The sequence below is a fragment of the Coptis chinensis genome, chromosome 4 (assembly GCF_015680905.1).
Source record: "Coptis chinensis isolate HL-2020 chromosome 4, ASM1568090v1, whole genome shotgun sequence".
Taxonomy (NCBI): domain Eukaryota; kingdom Viridiplantae; phylum Streptophyta; class Magnoliopsida; order Ranunculales; family Ranunculaceae; genus Coptis; species Coptis chinensis.
In genome coordinates this window covers 63,301,299-63,324,448 of record NC_141459.1, presented here as the reverse complement: position 1 = coordinate 63,324,448, position 23,150 = coordinate 63,301,299, and the positions used below count along the sequence as shown (strand labels likewise).

Genomic DNA, 23,150 nt, shown 5'->3' with positions numbered 1-23,150 from the left:
TTCATTTAGTCATGGCTACTTGGGAGAAGAAAACTTTTAGGTTTGAAACCTCTCTCAGTGGGGCTTCAAGGTAGGCCCTGAATTAACAAGAAAAAAAAAATAAAACCCTACAATTCTCACACATTAATATACCTCAACAATTTGCTATAAATCAACAAGAGATAAAATAGAGTTCAAATATTTTACATATTTCCATACACAAAAAAGATAAATCAAGAAAGTTATTTTCCTTACCCTATATAATCCTAAAGTTTGGAGTGACATAAAAATGGAAATTTGCATGAAAGGGGTAAAATCAAACTAACCTAAAAAAAAATACTCAAACCAAAAAAAAATTAAAAAAAGGTCCTCATTTTAGCTTTTACAAACAATATTATCAAAAACCAAAATCCCAAATTTATCAAAATCAAGCAATAAAACATGTCAATCCGTAAATAGAACTCCCGTGAAGGGGGATATTAGGAGCTGTATGTATAGAACCATGACTCAGCAAAAATATCTTATTAATCACGAATTGAAAGGGGAGAAATCGAGGAAGAAATCAGGGAGGAAGATTATTACTTACCGTGGCAGTCGCAGCGGCAACCTTTTGATAACCCGTAAAAACTGTAAAATTCTAAATATTAATGCTACAAGAACACTAATACGTAATCCTACCGTTCTTACGTTTAAATCAATTCTTCTTACTCTCAAAACATATTCATGCAATACAACGAGTAAGGAATTCGTTCCACTCTTAAACCTTCAAGACTTAAATAGAATTCAATTGATCCAACACAAGGAACAATGGTGAGAGTGATGTGTTTGGTGTGAAATTTCTATACTACCATTCTCAACACAAGAACAATAATAACAATAAGACATAATTAAATTAAACTGAATTTAAAACTAAGATTGTGAATAAAGATAATTAACTTTATTGATCTAATAAAAATAACAATGATATTCAATGATTTAAATAACTAAGCTAAAACAAAGAATGAAACTAATTAATGGAATGAAAACTAAGTAATTAACTAATCTAGATCTAACTTTTTCTAACCCTAAACTCCATTAACATTAGCTTCCTAACCTAACTGCCATTAACAAAGAGTCAAGCTTTTGTTTTTATACATTCAGATCCAAAAATCGTGCATGGGCTTGGAGCCATGTTTTGGGCCAGAGAATCGAGGCCCAAAACCCAGTCTTCGGTCCAAAAGGCCTCTTCAGCTGCAGTTGGCTTCCACAGACTTTTCGTCCACTTCTGCTCCTCTGATTGGGTCAAGGCTTGGACCATTGCGAAGCTCTTTCCGAGCCGGTCGTTTTGACATAAGGTAGGCCTCAATCCGAGGTCTGAGTCCAAAGATATGGCATTCGGAAGTTCTCAGTTGACTTTTTGCTCCTTTATCTCGCTAAAGTGGCACATTTACGCACATAATGGACTTTGAAGCCTGAAATGCATAAAACACGAATCAGTATTAACTCTTACTTATTATTCACATAATTGGTCTAACAGTATGATTATTAAGGGGTTAAAACTACAGTTTTGGGCTCTTATCAAACCACCCCAAACAAAGATTTTGCTTGTCCTCGAAGCAAAGATGAGAAATTAGAATAAGTGACCAAAATGGAGTTCTAACTACTACTCGTTTATTTGAGTGCGATGCATTGACCATATGCAACAAGGCCTTAAACCACTAGGAATTCCCTAGTGGGACGAAGTTAGCCCCTCGTGAGAGTTTTCTAGTGAAGGGTACTCACAAACTTCATCTATACTACAAGTGACTAAGAAATAAAACTATTGTTTCCTCATATGTCTCAACTATCTATATATCTCTAGCAATTACATAAGAATAACCCACTTAACCCTAAGCTAATATATGCATAATAATCAATCATCTAAAATAAACATATAACAATGAGTAATACTATGAAATGTAATAGCAGGTCCGTTTACGAAAACTTCGGAATAGCGTCCTTAAGTAGGTCCTCACATAAATGTCAAGACAAAAACCACTCTGATTTTTCCCTCAAGTTTAAGCTACTCGATTAATGCGGTGGGCACACTTTACCTTACAATCTCAATGACAACAAGGAAGCTAGGGTCGATCAAACACATCCGCCACTTACTATCACACTAACCTATTTCTAATTGATTTAGAGGTCTTTATTAGGTGTTGTGGGGATTAGGAGATGGTTTAAGAAGGAAGGAAATGGATATTCTAGAGGACAAGTCTGAGATAATAATAGAGTCTTCATATTATGTAACTAGAGAAAACCTTGTTATTTACTTTTTGCTTCTACACTTTGTTTCCATCCTTAGCCATATTTTTTCTTTTTCTTTGGCCTTTGACTCCCTTTTATTCTATTTTTTTGGAGTTTTTATTTATTTCTATTTTTTCTTTTTTTTTTTTTTTTTTTTTTTTTTTTTCTTTTTTCTTTGGATGGAAACTTCTTTTCTTTATTTTCCAAGCAACTAACTAATTTTTGTTTACACGTGGGTTTTCTCTTCTTCTTTCTTCCTCATTCTATTCTCGGACTTATTCTAAATTGGGTAGGTTGATTTTTTATTTTTTGTTTTGTTTTTGTAATGGGGTAAAAGGAATTGTGGTTTATGGAAGGCTAAAGAAAGGCTTCGAGGAGGCGACTAGCGGAAAATAATTCATAGGTTTGAATTTTCCTATATCGATCCAAAGAGGGCCTAAATTCTCGCTTAGGATATGGTTTAGTGATCAAGCAAGTGGGCGTGTGATTTCTCTATCCGATTTTACTTCTCCCTTGTGTCATTTCTCAAATGTTTGGCTCATATAAGGCTTTAGGCTATATTCTCACAGGATTTGTAGAATAAGTACTCTAGCCTAGATTTCAGAAACTTATCGCTAACAATCATAGATACTCATGTAATAAATTTATAGATAGATGTAAAGATTATTACCTACATATTAACCTAAGTTTCTAACAATTATTCGATGCACTCACATTGAGACTTCTAGATTGTTAAGAGCATGGAGAAAGAAAACAATACCAATATTCCTAAGTGTATAGCATAAACTTATTTATTTATATTTTTGAAATTTTTAACTTGAAAACAAATGCATATTATACATATCTATATCCTAACAGATGTCTTAATTTTACGTGTTTCTATGCCCCCCCCAAACAAGAAGCATGCTTTGTCCTCAAAGCATTTAAATAAAGAGGGTAGAAAAATACCATGGAAATGCGTGAAATTCGGAACATCTGCAAAACAAGGTTAGAATATACTAATATAGGAAATAAAAAAGACGCGAACTCTATAAGAGTTCCACCCATTATGGGGTTAACAGAATTAAATTGCTTGGGACATAAGCGGAATTAACTGAAACTAAAACTTACCTCCACTCCAAGCGTTTACTTCGTCATCCTCCTCTTCTATAAAGAAGTGAGGTTCCTTTTGCAGGCCCCGCATGCCATTATAATTTGCCAAGCTTGCCGCCATTTATCATCTACGGATGCCAACCTGTTAAAGCGCCACTTGGTGGGATGGGGTGTAAGGTGCAACCTGATGAGGTTGTATCCTCCACCCTTGCCAAGTCAACGGAAAGATCGAATAATAGAATTGGTGGGTCTCACAATGTCGACCCCAACCCGGTCCAGGAAAGGGGCACAAAAAGCGAGGGAAGAAACATAGTATAATCGGCAAACTAATATAGGCATAAGAAGATACTTATGCCTCATGCTATGGGCTCGTGCTAAACTAGACATTAAGGTCTTAGGAAGGTCATATAGCAGCGTTCCTGGCTAAAGCAAGGAAAACATCGCAAGTGGCATTATTCGAAGAAGAAAAATGTCACTCCCCTAATATGTTTAGCATGATAAAGAACATTACCGTATCACATTAAGGGACAAGTTACCAAAGGGCTACATTATATGTCCCTTGGTCCTCTACACGAAATTGTCGGACCCATAAGCCTCATGCAAAAAGTCATAAGTGTAGACATGAATATTATCTACCCAATAACATCATGGGTCTTGTATTTCAGCGGGGCAAGTCCAAGAACAAATGCTTGCAAGAACCATAAGCAGTCCCAGCCTACGTGTGTGATCACCTCGCGAAACCAAGCACCATAAGTAGTGCTTTGAAACAAATCTTCAAAAGATTGTTCCGGTATCAATGTAGGAGATGTCATCTCAAAATTACGCTCTGGAATAGCTGTGAATGATCCGAAACTACCCGTAGAAAACCGGAATTTTTTGGTCGGTCCGAGGAAATAGAGGCGTGGGTCGCTCTGAAAATTTTAGAATTCCGGTGTTTGAGGCTGGTCGCGCCAACTTTGGCGCTTCAAATTTTTAGAATTGTTTGTTTGGTCGCTGGGCCAACTCAGCTGGCTTTTAAGGTCGATAGATTTAGGGGTTCGGCTTGAAGCTGGCCGCTCTAACTAAATTTTCCAAAAATGTGAAAAGGCTCAGATGGGCCTCTGAAACCGAAACCGGAGTTTAGATGAAAAAGAAAGTAAAACTTGGAGTGGAAGCGTTTTTTTTTTTTTTTACAAAGGGAGCGAGGTGGGGGTAAGAATAGGAAGTTTAGTGATCAAGCATGGAAAAACCAAACACCCCCCCAAACAAATTTTTGAAAACAGGTTTGTAAAAATTTGTTTTAAAACGTAAGGTCTTTTAAAGTCGATTCCCTAGACTTAAAGTGATATATATGTATTTACATGGAGTTTCCCATATATCAATAATCTAAAAAGTTGTGGGTCTTTCCACAAATAATTAACATGGAATGCACCATCAAACAAGAATTAAGCACCAAGATTTTCTATGATGTAGCTTAGTGGAATGAGAGTAAAGCCTTATAGATCTAAAACCTAATCGAAAGCATACGGTTTCTTCTTTGTCCTCCTACGAAGGGAATGCCAAGTAAATGAACATGAGAAAATTGATGGTTGTGGAAGATCGTAGGATGTGGATAATTTTGAGAAGGGAAAAATGGAAAAATGAAAAAAGTGTCCGGTGGCTTGTCCTTGGGTGTTACTTCTTCACTAGTTGGTTTTAGATAGTTATGAAGCATAGGAGAAACACCAAGGTCAAGTACAAACTCAATGGTTCTTTGAAAAGGTAGAGGGAACAGGAACATTCGTGATGGAAGGTGAATGAGTGACATGAGGATGTGAGGTGGGTGAATGGTGTTCAACTAGTGTTCTTAGTTCTATATCATCGGAGGCCTTGAGATATGCAAGACATTCCTCAATAGGTGGGTAAGAAGAATCATTTGGGATAAAGGGCTTAAAAAATTCTTCTTCCGCCATGGCGTCCAAGAGATGAATGGATGTCAATAGGGAGAGAACTTCGCAAAGTGGCAAAGAAGGGTTGCAAAAGAGTCGAAGGAAATCCTCCTTGATGTTATCTACGTCTAGGGAGTAGAAATTGTGATCCTTGTCTTCTTCCATAAGAGGGGTATCTACTAGTGTGGGGACTAAAGTGTCACCGCACTAATGTGAGGTACAAAACTCTCAATGGACTTCTTCCCCTTCTACTGGGCAAACCTAGTTGTCCTTGTTTTGTCTAAACATGTTAACTTCTACGAAAGATTTCCAAAAGAAAGAGTCATTGAGCCATCCCGACAATTGATTTGGGCATTGGCGGTTGCCAAGAAAGGACGCCCTAAGATGATGGGAATGGAATCACGAGCAACTTGTGGTCGAGAATAACAAAGTCGGGCAGGATAGTAAAAATCCTGAACTTTAACAAGAATATTTTCAACTACACCCTTGGGATACTTAATAGAACGATCGGGCTAACCGCAAAGTCATTTTGGTTGGTTGAAGTATTGTTAGACGCAGTTGTTTATATAAATAAAAAGGGAGTAAGTTAACACTTTTGCCCCGTGTCTAATAAAGCAGTTGTTATGAAGGTATCACCTAAGGTGCATTGTAGATGGGGCGACCGGGTCCTTGTACTTAACAATTCCGTTATGTTCGGATAAAGAGGGATAAGTTAAAAATGCTTAAGTGGGGTATGTTGGTTTTCCTCTTCTTGGTGCACAACTCTTTTTAGAAACTAAGCGTGTCCAGGTAGACTTTTTATAGCTTCTAGAAAGGTAGGTTTATAGTCAAATTTTTAAACACTTCCCTAATCTCATCAAAATTCTCGTCCTTTTTAAACACAACTAGTCTTTGGGGATATGGTGCTTTTATCGCTATTTTTAGCGGAAGGGATAAAAGTTTTATTAGTCTTTGCTTTATCTCTAGCCATTTTCCAACTAGGTGTCCATATTGGAACCTCTACAGGTGTAGGGTCTTCACTTTCTATTATTGGATCTTGTAATGTTTTCCCTTTTGGTTGTGGTTTAACCCATTTACTACAGTTGTAGGGTCTTCGGTTTCTATTATAGTATGTGGTATGGTATCATTTTTAGTTTGTGGGTAATCTTTAGGCATAGTCACTTGGTTATCAACTACTGCCTCGAACGAGCGGTAAGGGTGGCACTGTGGAGGTCCCCTTGGTTTATATTACCATTACACTGAATACTTTTTATTTCGAAGGCGGTGTTTGTTGACTTAGGATTAGGCATTGCTTGACTTGGAAACACGCCGGTTTGGTTATTATTTTGGTTAGAAGACATGTCAATAACCTTTTGGCACAAAGACTGCATCATTTGCATTGTTTGTTTCATCATATTAGAGTTTTGATCATGCTGATCTTTCATTAAGTTGGAGTTTTGTTGCATAATTTGATTTTGTTTCTCCAACAAGGTCACTACTACTTTGTCTGTAGATGGTTGTATTGGAATTAAAGCTTGTTGAGCGTTCATGTCTTGATGTTGATAGTTCTGGGTTATGGGTACAAAAGCTCTATTCTGGTCACCTAAGTTCCCTTGTCCTTGATGTTGAGTTAACTGGTTGAAGTGTGATGGTTGTGGTGGTGTTTGTGCATAGACAAGAGGACAATAGAAGTCGGAATGCTCAAGACTACAACAGACATTACAACGAGTAGAGTTAATGTTCATGACTGGAGTGGATTGTTATTGAACAGAGATGGCATCTACCTTTTTAGTGAGGGCATCGATAAGAGTTTTAAGCTCGGGATCATGTTTAACCTCACGAGAAGAAGGAGAGGAGCGGGAGGAATCGTTACCTCCCCAATTGTTGTTCCTCTTAGATTGATCTTCTAAGAATGTATAAGCCTCCAAGGCTCCTTTACTAAGAAAACTACCCCCAGACATGATATCTAGAACCTCCTTATGATAATGTGAAAGCCCCTTGAAGAAAGCACGAACAAGCGTGTCTTTCGCAAGATTATGATAATGGGCATTCAATGAGAAGATCGATGAAACGATTCGTGCCTCCTCAAAAGGATTCATGAGGATTATGGTGAAGAAATGAATTTTGTGAAGCATTTTCATCTGTCTTCATGGTGGGTAAAAATTGTTCCATGAACAATTGAACAAGTTGAGCCCATGAGTCCACGAGTTTGGCGTTTGGGGCAGTTAACCAAGACGCCGCTTTGTCGGCTAGGGTGAAAGGAAACACCCTAAGTTTAACTTGATCCGGACTTACGCTAGGATGATGGAATGTAGTGAGAACTTGGTCTATCCTACGATGTCTGGTAAGGCTTCTCGTGGTCTAAACCATGAAAACCGGTAACAAGTTAAATATATTAGGGGGATTCAAAATCCCCACTAGGTTTTCAAAAGAACGACGACTTAGGGCCATCGTTTAGGGCTTTATAAAAAAAAAAGAGAGGAGTCTCTTGTTCTTTAGCCATTGATGCAAGTGTAGTGTGTGAAATTCTAGATAGGCACACGAAAAACAAGCCTGATTATACTAGAATTAAAACTCCTCACGTAAAAGGAGTGGAAGAAGGAGTACACTGAATGCCTCCTTGCTAGCAGCGTTTGAATAGCGTCTTGTATCTGCGATTTAAGTGTATTTAACAAGTTAGAAACACTTAATAACTTTAAGGAATAAAAATATGCATTTACCTATGAAAATTGGGCTGTTCGGATGAATTTTTCCTTGTTGGGCGCGGGTCTATCAAAGGTAAGTTGAAATTACATGAATAAGGGCGGGTCGCGCTCAACATGGGCGCGGGCGCGTTCCAGGGTTTTCAAGTTTTAGGCCTTTTATCGTCTATCAAGTAGCCTGTAAAATTTCAGATCGATCGGAGCAGTGAAAGTCCCTCTACAGCCCTCCAAAGTTTGCGAAACCGTTTTCGGACACAATACAAACAACCGAATGGTTAACCCATCAAAACAAATCCAAAAATTTCCAAATTTTTACTGGAGACTTCTGACAGATTCTAGTTGTTCGTGTAAAAAATTTAGAGCAATTGGATGTCTACAACCTCTCCTTATTGGCTGGTGTTTCAGATATTAAGTGTTTGCAACACTGCAAAAACACACTGGAAACACTCTACTATTTAGGTGGTCAAAACAAATCAAAAACTCATCAAATTTTTACTACAAATTTCTGGCTTAGGGTAGATACTCCTGTAAAAATTATAGAATTTTTAGAACTCTCTAAGTAACCTTATTCGTCTGTTTTTCAAGAACATACGGTGTGAAAACTGAAATGCAGCACTGTAAAGATCGTATTTTTTTCACAAGGTAAACCAACTTTGAAAAATCTGAAAATATTCTAGTAAATCAACAACACATTAAATATTATGTATGAATATTTTCAGAATTTTCGAAAATTTAGAAATACCTTCACCGCAGTGTTTTTCTCTGTGAATCCCGCAGCCCCTAAAGCTGAAACAGTTGAGCAGTTCGAAAATTCAAGAAATAAGAATGAAAAATTAAAAAGGGTGGGTGGGTAGAGAATGGGGGATTGCCCCTTGGATTCAAGCAATTGAATTCTTGTCTTGAACGAGATTAAGATGGCAGCGGCGCCATTTGATAACCGTAAAAACAATAGAATCCTAATATTAATGTTAACAAGAACACTAATACGTAATCCTACCATTCTTACGTTTAAATCAATATTTCTTACTCTCAAAACATAATCATGCAATACAACGAGTAAGGAATTCGTTCCACTCTTAAACCTTCAAGACTTAAATAGAATTCAATTGATCCAACACAAGGAACAATGGTGAGAGTGATGTGTTTGGTGTGAAATTTCTATACTACCATTCTCAACACAAGAACAATAATAACAATAAGACATAATTAAATTAAACTGAATTTAAAACTAAGATTGTGAATAAAGATAATTAACTTTATTGATCTAATAAAAAATAACAATGATATTCAATGATTTAAATAACTAAGCTAAAACAAAGAATGAAACTAATTAATGGAATGAAAACTAAGTAATTAACTAATCTAGATCTAACTTTTTCTAACCCTAAACTCCATTAACATTAGCTTCCTAACCTAACTGCCATTAACAAAGAGTCAAGCTTTTGTTTTTATACATTCAGATCCAAAAATCGTGCATGGGCTTGGAGCCATGTTTTGGGCCAGAGAATCAGGCCCAAAACCCAATTCTTTCGGTCCAAAAAGGCCTCTTCAGCTGCAGTTGGCTTCCACAGACTTTTCGTCCACTTCTGCTCCTCTGATTGGGTCAAGGCTTGTACCATTGCGAAGCTCTTTCCGAGCCGGTCGTTTTGACATAAGGTAGGCCTCAATCCGAGGTCTGAGTCCAAAGATATGGCATTCGAAGTTCTCACGACTTTTGCTCCTTTTTATCTCGCTAAAGTGGCATATTTCTGCACATAATGGACTTTGAAGCCTGAAATGCATAAAAACACGTAATCAGTATTAACTCTTACTTATTATTCACATAATTGGTCTAACAGTATGATTATTAAGGGGTTAAAATTACAGTTTTGGGCTCTTATCACCTTTCATGTTTATGTTTTTTCTTAGTTAAGGTCTTAAGGGTAGTTGACCTAATTAGCGCGAGGTAAAAATAATCCTGCTTAAATTTTTGCCTTTTTTTATTTAGTCTGATATTCTTATTTGTTTTTTTTTAACAGTCGTAACACTTAGAGATCCATTAATTAATACATGATAGAGGTCACAAAATAATTCAACTAATTTACTAACAGTTACATGACTTTGCAACAGAATTCTAACTGTCATTAATTTACTAACGGGTGAGTAAGTGTTACAAATGTAAAAATGCAATTGTTAGAAATTCGTTGATGTGGTGTATTACTCAAGTACATCGAGTATAAAATGTCTACAGGAAGCAAGCGTGTTGTTGAGAGAACAATTTTAAGATGGAGGCCTAAGTGTTCACCACCTGTTAGTTTGTGGAATTTATTCCCCATTAAACTTCAAAGGAAGATTATTTCTATCGCTCGTGTAGGGTTAGGTAAAAGTTCATTTGCACGTAAAAGGAAGTGCATAAGCTAGGATGGTGTAAGAATTGTCATTCTAAAACTTGCCCTGGATTACAGCCATTAAGAGACAATTGTTTGCATAGGGTTTACTTTTATCAATCACCTGCTGAGAGAGATCGGAAGAATTCCTACAAAGTGCAAACTAGTGGATGGGAATAGATAGTCTTGAGGACCTAACTATAAAGGACTCAAAAGTCTCGAGGATCTAACGTAAAAAGACCTAACTCTTGATCATTCTTTTGAAAAACTTTCACTTTCATAATTCCAGTCACTTTATTTCCTGTCTCATCTATTTAAAAAAAAAAACGTCACCTCGTATCAAAAATTTCAAAATAGCCCGAAATTTTGATTTGGAAGTCATGCTTTATGGTCAAATAGTTTTCAAAATGAATTTCAAAACTCTACTTTAGCCATTGGTTTTGAAATGATCTCTTTAGTCATGATTAAAAATTTCATCAAAATCCGAGTGTTTTTACAACAAGGTTATTTTTCTCTTTTCAAACTAGGGTTTGTGGTAAAATTCGATCAAGAAATTTCTTTTTCCTTTATATTCTAAACTTTAAAAACTCTCTCTAAATCATCTAGATTCATTTTTGGGACCACATTGCTATTTTGTTTGATCAAAAATTCAAAGACAATCAAAATAGGATGTATTTCTAAAATCAATTGGGAAACTACTAGAAAGCCATGCGTTCCAGACACATGAGCCGCTGCCTATATATGCATGGTGCTTCATTGTTCACAATTCAATTCATATTGTGTGAGAGGAAGAAACAAACTTAGCAAACATGTATCAAGTCCAAAATAATGGTTGTGAAACTTCTTTTCGTGCCATCTTTTCCAAACCATCATTCGCGGAGTTTTTCATGACGGAATTTGAAAGAAGGAGATGGAGCAAGCTTCTATGTGTTGGAGGATAATTTATTCCCACTTTCGTGAGTAAGTTCTATAGTTGTTTTAGGAAGCAAGACATCGACCTGAAGACAAAGACCATCTATGTGAGAACTACAAGCAAGATATTAGAACTTACTCCTAGTATGATTAGATCGATTCTTTCATTAAGAGATGTTGAAGATGGAAAAAAGAAGGAGAAAAGGACTATGTTTGAGTACATTACTTTACTTGAAAAGAATTTGAAGATGGGATACAATAGAGGTATTTTAGTGAGGAGCATGCAAAAGAATCAAGTTGCTATAGTGGCATGGCTAGCTAACAATGTATTTTTCATACCTATGCCTTTGACGATACATGAGGACTTTTGCGAGTTTCTTTTTAAACTTCAACCTGAAGAAGATGATATTGACATGGGAACCATCCTTTGGGAAACCATCCCTTCGTCGAAGTTGGGGGAAGAGGACACATATTCTTTACCTTTATTGGTAAGTACAATAGCCAAGAAGTTGTTTATAGTGGATGGACATGTTGTGATACCCGTCAATGTAACACCACCACTACTAAAAAAGGGGTTTATAAGCTCGACTTAATGGTGAGACAATAGAATTTTTACCTCGGTTTTCTAGGACCCAAAAAACCAAGGTTACATCCACTGAGATAATAGAGGTCCTAAAACTGAGATAATAAACTACTAAATTATCTCAGAACTCTAACATCTTATCTAAATCTATTATCTCACTTTTCTAAATATAATTGAAATTATATAGAAGAAAACTGAGATGAATTGTGATTGAAACCAAATAGTATAGTAGAAAACTGAGATAATTAGTGATTGGAACCGAGTTGATAATAAAAACAACCGTGATAAATTCTTATTGAAAGCCGGTCTTACGTACAACCTTTTACCTCACCTCCTTAATTAGCCGACATAACTAAACACTTATTTTTTTTTGAAATTGTGCTGGTATTGTTCACTTAATCATGACAACCTGCAAATAAAAACCACTCTTCCAACCACATTCACCTTCATATTCATAAACATCAACACCCAAAAGCGATCCAACATAAGTAAATTTCTTTGAAGAATCAAATTTCATTGAGAATTGAACGAACAATGTGGAACATGAACATAACTAATAGTTACATCAAGTCATAAAGTAGCTAAGCTAAATAGTTATTTACATAAAAGTTTTCCTAATAAATCTAATAAAAGCTCCAAAATCTTCTCTTTGAAAGTGACTCGCATGGAACCTACCAAGCCAAAATGAAAATATTAATTAAATGATTAGTTTGACAATTAACATAATTTACTAATCCAAATTACAAAAAAGTATAACAGGTACTTACTATTTGGCAATTGATGTATAGAAGAGCAAAACGGTGTAAGAAATAGTCACCGTAAACCGAAAGTCTATCATTCCCAAATGCCTTTAACCATTTCAAATTTAAGTACTTGGTTGAATAAAGTTGAGCAATTCAAAACGAAGTTGTCTTATATCTTCATTGGTGTATGAAGGAATCTCCTCCAACTCTTGGATCTAAATTAGAGAAGGATATAATGTTATTGATACATTTTAAACGCAACAATTCCAATTTCAGTTATATGATAAAGTACACATTTACCTTAGTTATAAATGGTTTAGAAGGATCCCTAAGAAGGTGTGTCATAAACATCATCACGTGGTAGCCACATTTAGTATTACCTGGTTGTTTTGGGCACTACATAGAGACATATAACGAGATAATTCATATTCAATTAGAATAAACATAAAACAAAATAACTGAATCAACAAATGGTACTTTGTTTAATTACCTTGACCACTACCCACTTTGGTCTTGTTGTCATTCTTTTCCATCACCGTAAGTAAATGCTCTAATTGCACTATAAGACAATAGCTCAAAGAGTTGGCATTTTAAATGAAAAGGAGTTAAAAACATAAAAGGAAAGCTACAAAACTAATTGCACTATAAGATAATAGCTCAAAGAGCTGGCGCTTTAGATAAAATAATTATAATCATAAAAGGAAAGATACGAAAGGCATGACTTACTTGTCAACAAGAAGTTTCACTTTAAATAAAGGAGTCACCACTTCAGAAGATTCCAACCAATATACTTGTAATGAGGATATATCAATAATAATCAGTAACCAATGCCTCCTACAATGAAATAATTAAGTACATGAGAATAAATCTATAATGTACTATAAAGCTCAATAACTCATTTATAAAAGTGGAGGTCATGGTGGACAGAGAAAGGATACATCATAGCAGAAACGTCCTACTATTATATTAGTAGCAAGTACAAATCAGTAATATATCAAGGATTTAGAGATGGAATGAAATGCAATTTGGATGTATTTTAACTTACAGGAGAGACGAGCATGAAAATCTGTAAGATACCTCGGTGGGACATCTTTAGACGACATAACATTTCCAGCAAAATTTGCAGTATAGTAATTTAGCCCAAGGAAGTCGTATGATCCTTTTACTATACAAGATTGTTGTTTAGAATACTTTGGTAATCGGTTTCCAGCAAGTGACTGCATGCTTCTTGGGTAATTGCCATAGGTCAAGGGATCCATAAACCTATATATAAAAGAATAAATAAATTGAAAACAAACTATGTTTTATGCAATGTAAAAACTTGTTTATCCTTCAAATTAGGTGACTGATTTTCTAGGATTTTAACTTGCTCAATAATGTTCCACTAAGCTATCCAAATTCCTAGGCCCATAGGTGGGGTTTTCACCATGGCAATAGATTTTCTCATAAAACTCAAAACTCCCGAAACTAGTAAGTAGTAGTCTATTACATATACCTAAGATCTTTGACAACTTCCTATTCATAAACTGTAACTCTATGCGTATCACAGGCCCGCCACCTTAATAGCGATCAACCCTACGCTCTCAGTCAAAATTTTGTTCTTGATTGAACTTCCCAAGAGGTCACTATCTTGAAATTGCTCCTCCCTGAAGCAGGCTCATCTCCAGAATTCATACGGTCTTGGTGCCAAGTGCTCTAGAAAGACATTCACATTAATATTTTCTTCATTATATTTGTACCAAGTATTTAGGACAACTTCCTAACCACTATCGATCGGACTCAACCTTGGCATAAATGTGGCCACATATGGGCTAATTAAATGACCCTGCAATATTTCTCTACTTGGGCAATACCCACGAGTACTTTTCCACTATTCTGGTTTACATAATTCAACTTCTATATATGCTCGACTTACCATCCGAACATGAAGTAAATAGCATGTTGGGCAGCATCTTTGTCAATCTTGGCTTCAAAAACTGGTACCATCCAGTGACACACCAAAGTTATACCAATCTTCCCATTTTTACCAGCCTGCATAGCTTCCATATTTTCCCATTTATTAAACTTGATTCTGTTGAAGAGTTCCCAGCACTGTTGCTTCCGACTGGTTTAGAGCGTTTGTGTGGCGGAAAAAAGCCCAAGTTGTAACCAACATTGTTGAAGATATAAGATTCATTCAAGGTAATAATCCAGTGCTTCACTCGGTCACCAAATTCTTTGTACCAAATTAAAGCTCTGCATAGTCTTGGAATTCTTACTTGTATGCTATTACATATAAACAAAATTATTTGTGTCAAAGCCTCCTGCCGTATATGGACATGAATGGCAAGCATGCAACAATCTGTTTCGAGCCCAAACCTCACATGTCCCAAAACTATCCAACTACAGTGATGTGTATATCCATAAAAGGGTAGTTAAACTGTCTACCAATGGTTCATTTCTAAAGCTGGACCAGCCCAATTCATACTTCTAACCACCCTTGCTAACTGCAGGTCACACCCAAGATCACAACTCTCTATCTGGATGGGAGTTATGCCTTAAACAGTGAAATGTTTACCATTCCAAACAACATTGAACTAAAATTAAAGTGAAACATGTTACATGAGATGTTAATGGAATCATGAGATATTTACATGATTGAGGTACATGCATTCAGTTCAAGCCCAAACAACCAAAAACTTACACTTCCCAGAGAATCAAATTGAATAAAAAGATGAAAAAATGATGGATGCCATTGTTTTATTCTCTAAGGAAATTCATCGAGCAAATAGCGCTAACACTACTCCAGTTTTCACATCTATTTTTTAAATAGATATCAAAGTTCGAAAAATGAGATTCTTAATAAGAAAATTCCAACAATTCTTTTCCAAGCAAAATACAGAACTGAAAATTCTTATGAATTGTCGTCTACAGAAAAAATTTGTGAAGGAAAGCTTACTGGGGATTAGGGAACCGATAATTGTTTCCTCCAAGAGAAACGGTTAATTTAAAGTTTCCAACCGTATTTGAGGCTTGCTACTTCGATAATATGAAGTTGAAGAAGAGAACAATGAGTGGAGATTAGAGTTTCTTTGAAAGCAACGATTGAAGAGGATCTGAGGACGTACTTTCTTTTTTAATTAGGTAATTGAGTTTGAAGAGACCATGACTTAGTGGTTGTTTGTTTTTTCATTTTTTAGCATTAAGAAGCGCTGAAACATTAGTTTTCAGCGTTCAGTGGTTTCGATTGTTGTTTGTTTTCCAAGAGTCTTCAGTCCATTCAGCGGCAAAAATCGTCTTCAGCGTTACAGCGACAAAACTCACACTGAATGTTGAATTTTATTCTTGTCGAAGCATCATGACAAAAGTGCCCTTCATCTTCCCAAACTCATCTATTCTATCTAGACATAACAGAGAGAGAGAGAGAGAGAGAGAGAGAGAGAGCTACTATAGGAAAGGTCATATACCACTGTGTTTTAGAGCGGTAACAAGCCTTTTACCACTGTTTATAAACCGTGGTATTAGCTGGGGTGGTAAATACTTCTGGCAAAACCGTGGTATAAACTTATACCTATTAATCACTGTTTATTCTAAAATCGTGGTAATAACATTTTCAAACCCGTGGTTATTGCCCATTACGAAGTACTAATATTTTGAGAAATCGTGGTATAAAGTCACCGTATTTGCCACAGTTCTTCCAAAACAGTGGTATATACTTTTTTTTATTTAAAAAAAAAATCCCTGATTATTTAAATATTCCTATTTCCAAATCACCTAATCACATTCCACTCCAGCACATATTCAAAACATTATGGTCCACATGACTAATTCTAAACACGATCCGAAAGTAATCCACTCCCAATCAAAAATCCAAATTCTAGCTAATATAATAAATACAAATATATTATAAAGAGCCTCCAAACCAATTTATTCCATTTTGTCATGTATTCTAAAATTTATTGCAATGAAAGAATGACAAAAGAAAGAAAAAATCTCTATAACTTCACCATGACCATTCTCCTCTGTGTTGGCATTCTCGTCCTAAGAATATTCAGCCAAAAATAAATAAAGCTTGATCCCCCTATGAAAGAAATAGTTGTGATTAAAAAACAAAGTATTCATTCAAGGATCAAAACAATTAAGAATGGGTAACATATATTCATTCAAGGAATCCCCTATGGACTCTTTGACTATCAAGCTTACAAAGAAAATGCAACATTTGGCACCCTTCTAACAGATGAAGGTCAGTGAAGGCATGATATGAATAAATATGATTTAAGTATATAGAACCCGGATAATATAAGCATAAAGAACCCGGATAATATAAGCATAAAGAACCCGGATAATACCTTACACAAATAGCAGTGATGATCTTCAGATTGGAGATCGAGCATGCATTTTTTTTACTTTTAGTCTTCTTGCTTTTCCCTCCTTCATTGAATTGATACCCTACACAACATGCCCAACGACAACAAATTGATCTATCAAGCTAGGAAAAAACTTGCCAATGTGAAAATATTAATGTACCGAGCTATTCATCTAGAAGGTTTTAAAATACTTTAGAAACAAAAGCAGCAATTCTACAAATCTAGGACTGTCCAAAAGCAGGGGAACATGATAAAGTATGAATCAGGCCGACTTACTTGTACTAAGTGAAATTTCAACCATCAAAGAAAAATTGTTTTATATTCCTAATGCTCAATACAAACATTCCTTCCACCTGCTTTTTAGTCCACCTATAGGGATAACCAAACCTAAAGAGCCAAGAAACAAGAGGCCTATCATAGGAGAATGGAAGTGGATGCTCCAAAATAAAGATGGCATTATTGGCAATATGTTCTCTTTCCATTTCATCTTGCATTTCAAGAATGACCAGCCACTACCTATCAGACCAACCAAGGTAAAGAGATGAGTTGCACTGAATGAACCCGATATATAAACAAACAAAACATCCACCAACTATGTGCCTCACCAATATACTTTATGTAAAATGAACTTTCCAATTATTTAGAATCAGTACTAGAAAGTTCACCTTGCCGCATAGCAGTGGATCCAGCATAAGCCTTAGACTGTAAGGGGCTAATCTGGTCATAAACACAACAAGAAGAAAATAATATATATAAAAAAAAATACAAAACAATAAACAAATAATGATAAATTGCAACGACATAACTACATGGACACGTGGTCGAGCCACGGTGCTTGTAGAGTTAATTTACTTCAGAGTAAAATCTCATGTAAAATTTCCAGTTAAAAGAAATCTTTCATTTTTCTCTTAACCATAAAGAAACATATTACATGCTCTTTTGAAAGGAGGATTGCCAAGATCGTATTTAGGAATTTCCAACGATTGTACCAAGACCAAGACTTGCTTACACCATATTCATGCATCACCTATACATCAAGGCACCAATCCACTAAAGAAATCAAACAAAGCTTCGATTTAAATGTTGTCAAGCTCATAAGGAAATCACAGTTGCTATATGTAGGCAATAACGACTCATACAATTCTCTTGTCCAAAAGTCGTAAGCAAGAATTAGTTTATTAGAAACATCAACTGTTACTACTTGCTAACCAATGAAGAGCACCATTATGAAATAAACCCGGAGAACCATGGTCAAACCTTTAGTAAGGAATATTTTCATGGATTCTTTTCAACACCTTAGCATCAAAGGAGTACCCAATGACATTGACGACGTCAACATCAGCAAGCTCTAGCACTACTATGTTGTAATTTTGTACTTAGCCATCATACCAAAGACCAAAACCAAGTATGTCACTGATCTGCCGAAAATAGTTTACACCATTGTGACAAAAAGAAAAACTAACCTAATAAGTTCTCAAAAATGCAAGGATACTAAGAATACACCAAAAGAAATTTTCTTACCACATTAACAAGTGAACAACCATCTCAAAAGAAGGTTATCTATCCGTCCTCAAAGACGCCCATTATCCTCAAGAAAATCAGGTGGCATTTTAGTTTCACAACAAGACCAGGGATCTTCATATAAAGCTGAATCTTGATTTAGAAAACTAACTTCTCCCACACATATCAAATTTCTTCCAAAATTACCCAACACCAAACTTTAACCCCAGTGGTGTATCATCTCTTTCATTTTGCTGCAATTGCAGAAAAATAGTTCTGCTTTCTTAGGAGCCCTTGTACCTGCATTAAGCACCACCAATCATTCAATTCAGTAGTGTTACACAAAATACTAAAATCTGTACATGCATGTCCACTTAAGTTTTGTTATTTACTTTTAAGCAATAAATGAGTACGACATACCTTCATTTGATCAAGAGCAAGGTTCGTTCAAAGTGAAAGATACCGCTTTTCAGGATGCTCCTTCACCCATTTTCAGCCCATGTCGTCTTTCCAGATGCTAGCAATCCGACCATCATCATCAATTCACAATCCTTGGTACTGCCAAAAATAGGTCTCATTACAACATTTTCATGGGCAAATGCATAATCCCAATCCTTAAAGCCTACATCAGGAAGTCCATCTTCCACACTGAATTGCATCTCAACCACAACGTTCTTCAACAAAACATGCGGAAATATAGCAAACTCCCACTCTCTCTCTCCCACAGGAGAATCCACCACTCCTATACCCTTTACACCAACATCAAACTTTTTTGCAATACCCAACCATTTACCAATTCTTACAAATCTCAATCGAAGCCAATAGCCACAATCGTATTCCCAACACCAATGCAAATGTCTCACCGTAATTTAAAAACTTCCTCGCATTCAAAAACAGTAGCAAGAAAGCCCATTTATTACAATAACATACCCAAAATTTCAGTCTAAATATTGCAAAGAACAAGTTCTTTAATTTCAATAATAGGAATGACCTTGCAATTTATTCAGTAATGTTTAAGAAATGAAATCAATAAAAATAAGAACTTACTTGCATAAAAAGAGGAACCTTGCAACTTTATCCATGAGAGAGAGAGAGAGCAATCTTGTTCAAAATAATGAACTCGACTAGGAGAAAATAGGGAGAGATCGAGCAAATAATGGGGAGTAAAATCCTTAGCGACGATTTTCAGGAAGTTGAAAGAGGGAGTTTTAGACTTTTAGCGAGACAATTTTTGCCCATTTTTTTCCCAATTTTTATTTTTTAATTTTTTTTGAGCGAGTGGTTTGGGCAGACTGCCTATTATCCACGGTAGGTGTAATGGTTCGAAAAACATAAACCACCTTTATTAAGAAACAGAGGGGTATACAAATATCTAAAACCAAATTAGGCGATATATTGTAATACCGTGGTATAAGGCATCTTATATACCACTGTGTCACGAAAACAGTGGTATTAGGTTGTACCAAAATTAGAAACGTGAATTGTATCGTGATAAGTGACTATTAGCCACTGTTATTAAGAACACAGTGGTATAAATCATTTGTCCAACTGTGGTTAATGACTATTTTGTAGTAGAGAGATAGAGAGAGAGAGAGAGAGTTTTTTGTTAGCCGCAAGAGGGAGAGATCGAGAGAGAAATAGAGAGCTAGGAGTTGTTTCGAAACTAACCGGTGGTGGTAGGTTGAAGACAAAGAATTGACGTAGTGGTAGCGGACTACACAAAACTCAGTATGTTGGGTATTATTCTTTGCTACAGCCAGGCCCATCACATCTTTTTTGTCAAGGTCCTTTACATGTTACAACCAAACAAAAAATTACACTTCAAAATTGAAAATTAAAGTAAAAAATGAAATAGATTTTAATTTTTAAAATTACTATGATATGCTTTATTTAGATTGTATCAAAGTCTGATTAAATATAATAGCTTGTTGAGTTTCATCCTCGTAGCTTCTACAATTAAAATACATACAAATTTCAAATCCAAATAATTTGATAGAAACACGGTACACAATATTTTAGTTTTATATATTGAGGGTAAAGTGGGAAAAATGATTTGTATTTAGCATTCATAGTCAGTTCACTTGACAGAAAACAAACATGTTTTTCGGAGTTCAAAGTAATCAGGATTCAGCACTCAGAGGCTCAAAAAAGCAAACAACCCCATTACATCAGTCAGTCTGTTTGTCAGATTGTGTTTTCTACTTTTTTACTCCTGCCCCTATTACATCAGTCAGTCTGTTCGGAGATAAGTGAAAGACAAATTATCTCCGATAAAGATGTAGCTAAGGTAATCGAAATTTATTTTAATTCGGCTACTGATGAACCAATATAACAGAACAATTTTCATCTCGGTCAAGAGTCAACCATGGTAATATGTTTGTTGGTTTTGGCAAAAACAATATGAAACCTTATTCAGGTGAGGTATTATCTCGGTTTTGAGTACAACAGAGATAACACAAAAATTGGAACTAAGATAAAAGAACCTTGTTTTAGTAGTGCACCTAATAGAGAGTACTTTGTTAATTGTGTGCAAACACAATGGGGGAAAAGGAAAAGGGGGGATTTCATAGATGAGTATTACTCCATCTTTGACCAACAACGAAACTATATATTGAGTTTATTAAGAAAAGATATATCGAAAAGGAATCAAGTGATATGATATAGTTGAAGTTTCGGATTCGTCAACATATGATCCAGGTGAGTATAATGATGACGAGGAAGATGAGGAGGAAGTATCTTCTAGCAAGAGAAGGAGGATGTACTTAGATCGAGGGAAGAGTTTTCCATGGCCATAGATTAGGATTATTTCCGTTTTCGTACAAGTGTACTGTCTAGTTTTAGGATTTCCGGCCTTTTCCATTGTGTGCTTACTTTTATTAGTTTGTTATTTGTTTTGATTGTTTATAATAAAGGCCATGTGTTTAGAAACATTATTCTGAAAACACAAAAACACACACTTATATATATATATATATATATATATATATATATATATATATATATATATATATATATATATATATAATTTTGCTCTAGTCAGGACTTCCCGGATAAAAAAACTTCCGGACCAAATAAATTCACGTGACTTTTTCTTTTCTCTCTCCTCTCTCCACAAATTCACGCTCTCTCTCCTCTCTCCCTCTCCACTTTATTTCAAGTGAATTCAAACCATTCATTATTATCGAGGAACAGTTCCACGCATGCCACAACCGCTATGGTCTAGCCATTAAAACACTGAATCTGCTATCCCTCTTTTCTACAGTGGTGATTTTTATTTGATTCTAGATAACATACAAGAGGGTCAAAACAATGTTTCCGCTTGTGAAAATGGCTTCTTGAGACACGGAGCATCTGCTACACCACTCACTTCCAACAACAGTATGATGAATTGGCTACTTATTATTTCCAAAGATCTTGTTGCTGATCTTAAGCTGTGTTACAAACAGTCCGCATAACTATAGCTGTAGCTCGAGCATCGAGACTTGAAGTTTGTTCATCCATGAATATAATGGAGGGATTGGCGATGAGTTCTGCAACAATTGTTAGCCGCTTTCTTCGCTATTTACTGTCAAGATTGGGGTCTCATTCTCACAGGTCAAGATCTCATTCTCCATCACGATCACGGTCATGATAAAAAAGGTAAATATATTTTTCTATGCTATTTACTGTAAAATTATGCGTTGCCTGTTTGCTGGCTTTGTTATTTCTATTTTCTCCTTTGCTTACTGGAATGAGATCTTTTTATGCGATGATGCTAGCTCTGTCTATCAACTGGAGGTCATTGCATAAGTATGATCTATTTGAGGCAGATTCTTTTTAAGAATCTATTTATTTCACCTCTTTCCTCCTTGATGCATGTTTTCTAATTGTTTCACTTTCCTTCCTCGAGGCTTGTCTTTTATGTAGTTATTTCATTAACTTAATATTATTCCAAAATATTAATATTGTTGTATCACGGTTGATTTGTATTTGCAGCAAAAGGATTTGTATCACGGTTCATTTCTTGTTCAAGCAAATAAAAAAAAAAATAGCTGAAGTTGTTTCTTCAATAGCCCCCGATAATGTTTATCAGTATGTTTCAATGCTCTTTAGTCTTGTTCTATTAGAAGAGAAGGAGGATTTAGTGAGGTGCATAGATGAGCAAGAGCAGCAAATTTTTAAGGTGTATTATGAAGATTCCTTTGGAGACGGTTCAGATTATAATGTGGCCTTGCCAACTTCAAATGATAGGTTTCGAAGGAAGCACCATCGTGCTTAGATAGTTGGACTCTTTGTGTGGTTATCAAGTTGGCCTCCAAGTATGGAGCTGGAAGGTGGTCAGAGATCAAGAAAGTTTCCTTTGCTGCTTCCTATACGTATGGTCAGAGATCAAGAAAGTTTCTTTTGTTACTTCCTATACGTATCGGACCTCTGTTGATTTGTTGCTGGGTTACGTCGAGATTTTTGTGGGAAAAGTAAAATACTTGTTGAATCTTCTATGCTCTCTAACTGTGAGAAGTACAGTACTATTTCTATATATATAAAAAAAAATTAAGTAGTCCTCACATAGTCGCACACTAGGCCTGTAGTGTGGATGATTTCTCTTGTTACTTAGACGCAAATGAATATAAGGTGTGGGACTAGAACTGTATGTGTGGTGTGGAACATTTTTTGTGACACCAATTTGTGGTGTCAGAAACTTATGTCAGAAATAGTGGAACAAGAGAAACAATGAACTTATTTTTTTCGATAATCAAAACAGTGAACTTCACTTGGTTGGAAACTTGGAATCAAATT

General features: G+C 35.7%; 1 long non-coding RNA gene across 1 annotated transcript; it reads left to right on the top strand.

The window, feature by feature from the left end:
• Positions 1-21,455: 21,455 nt before the first annotated feature.
• LOC147504335 (uncharacterized) lies at positions 21,456-22,911 on the top strand. Its single transcript, XR_015220385.1, has 2 exons — positions 21,456-22,013; positions 22,350-22,911. It is a non-coding gene; the product is annotated as an uncharacterized LOC147504335 (long non-coding RNA).
• The last annotated feature ends 239 nt before the right edge of the window (positions 22,912-23,150 follow it).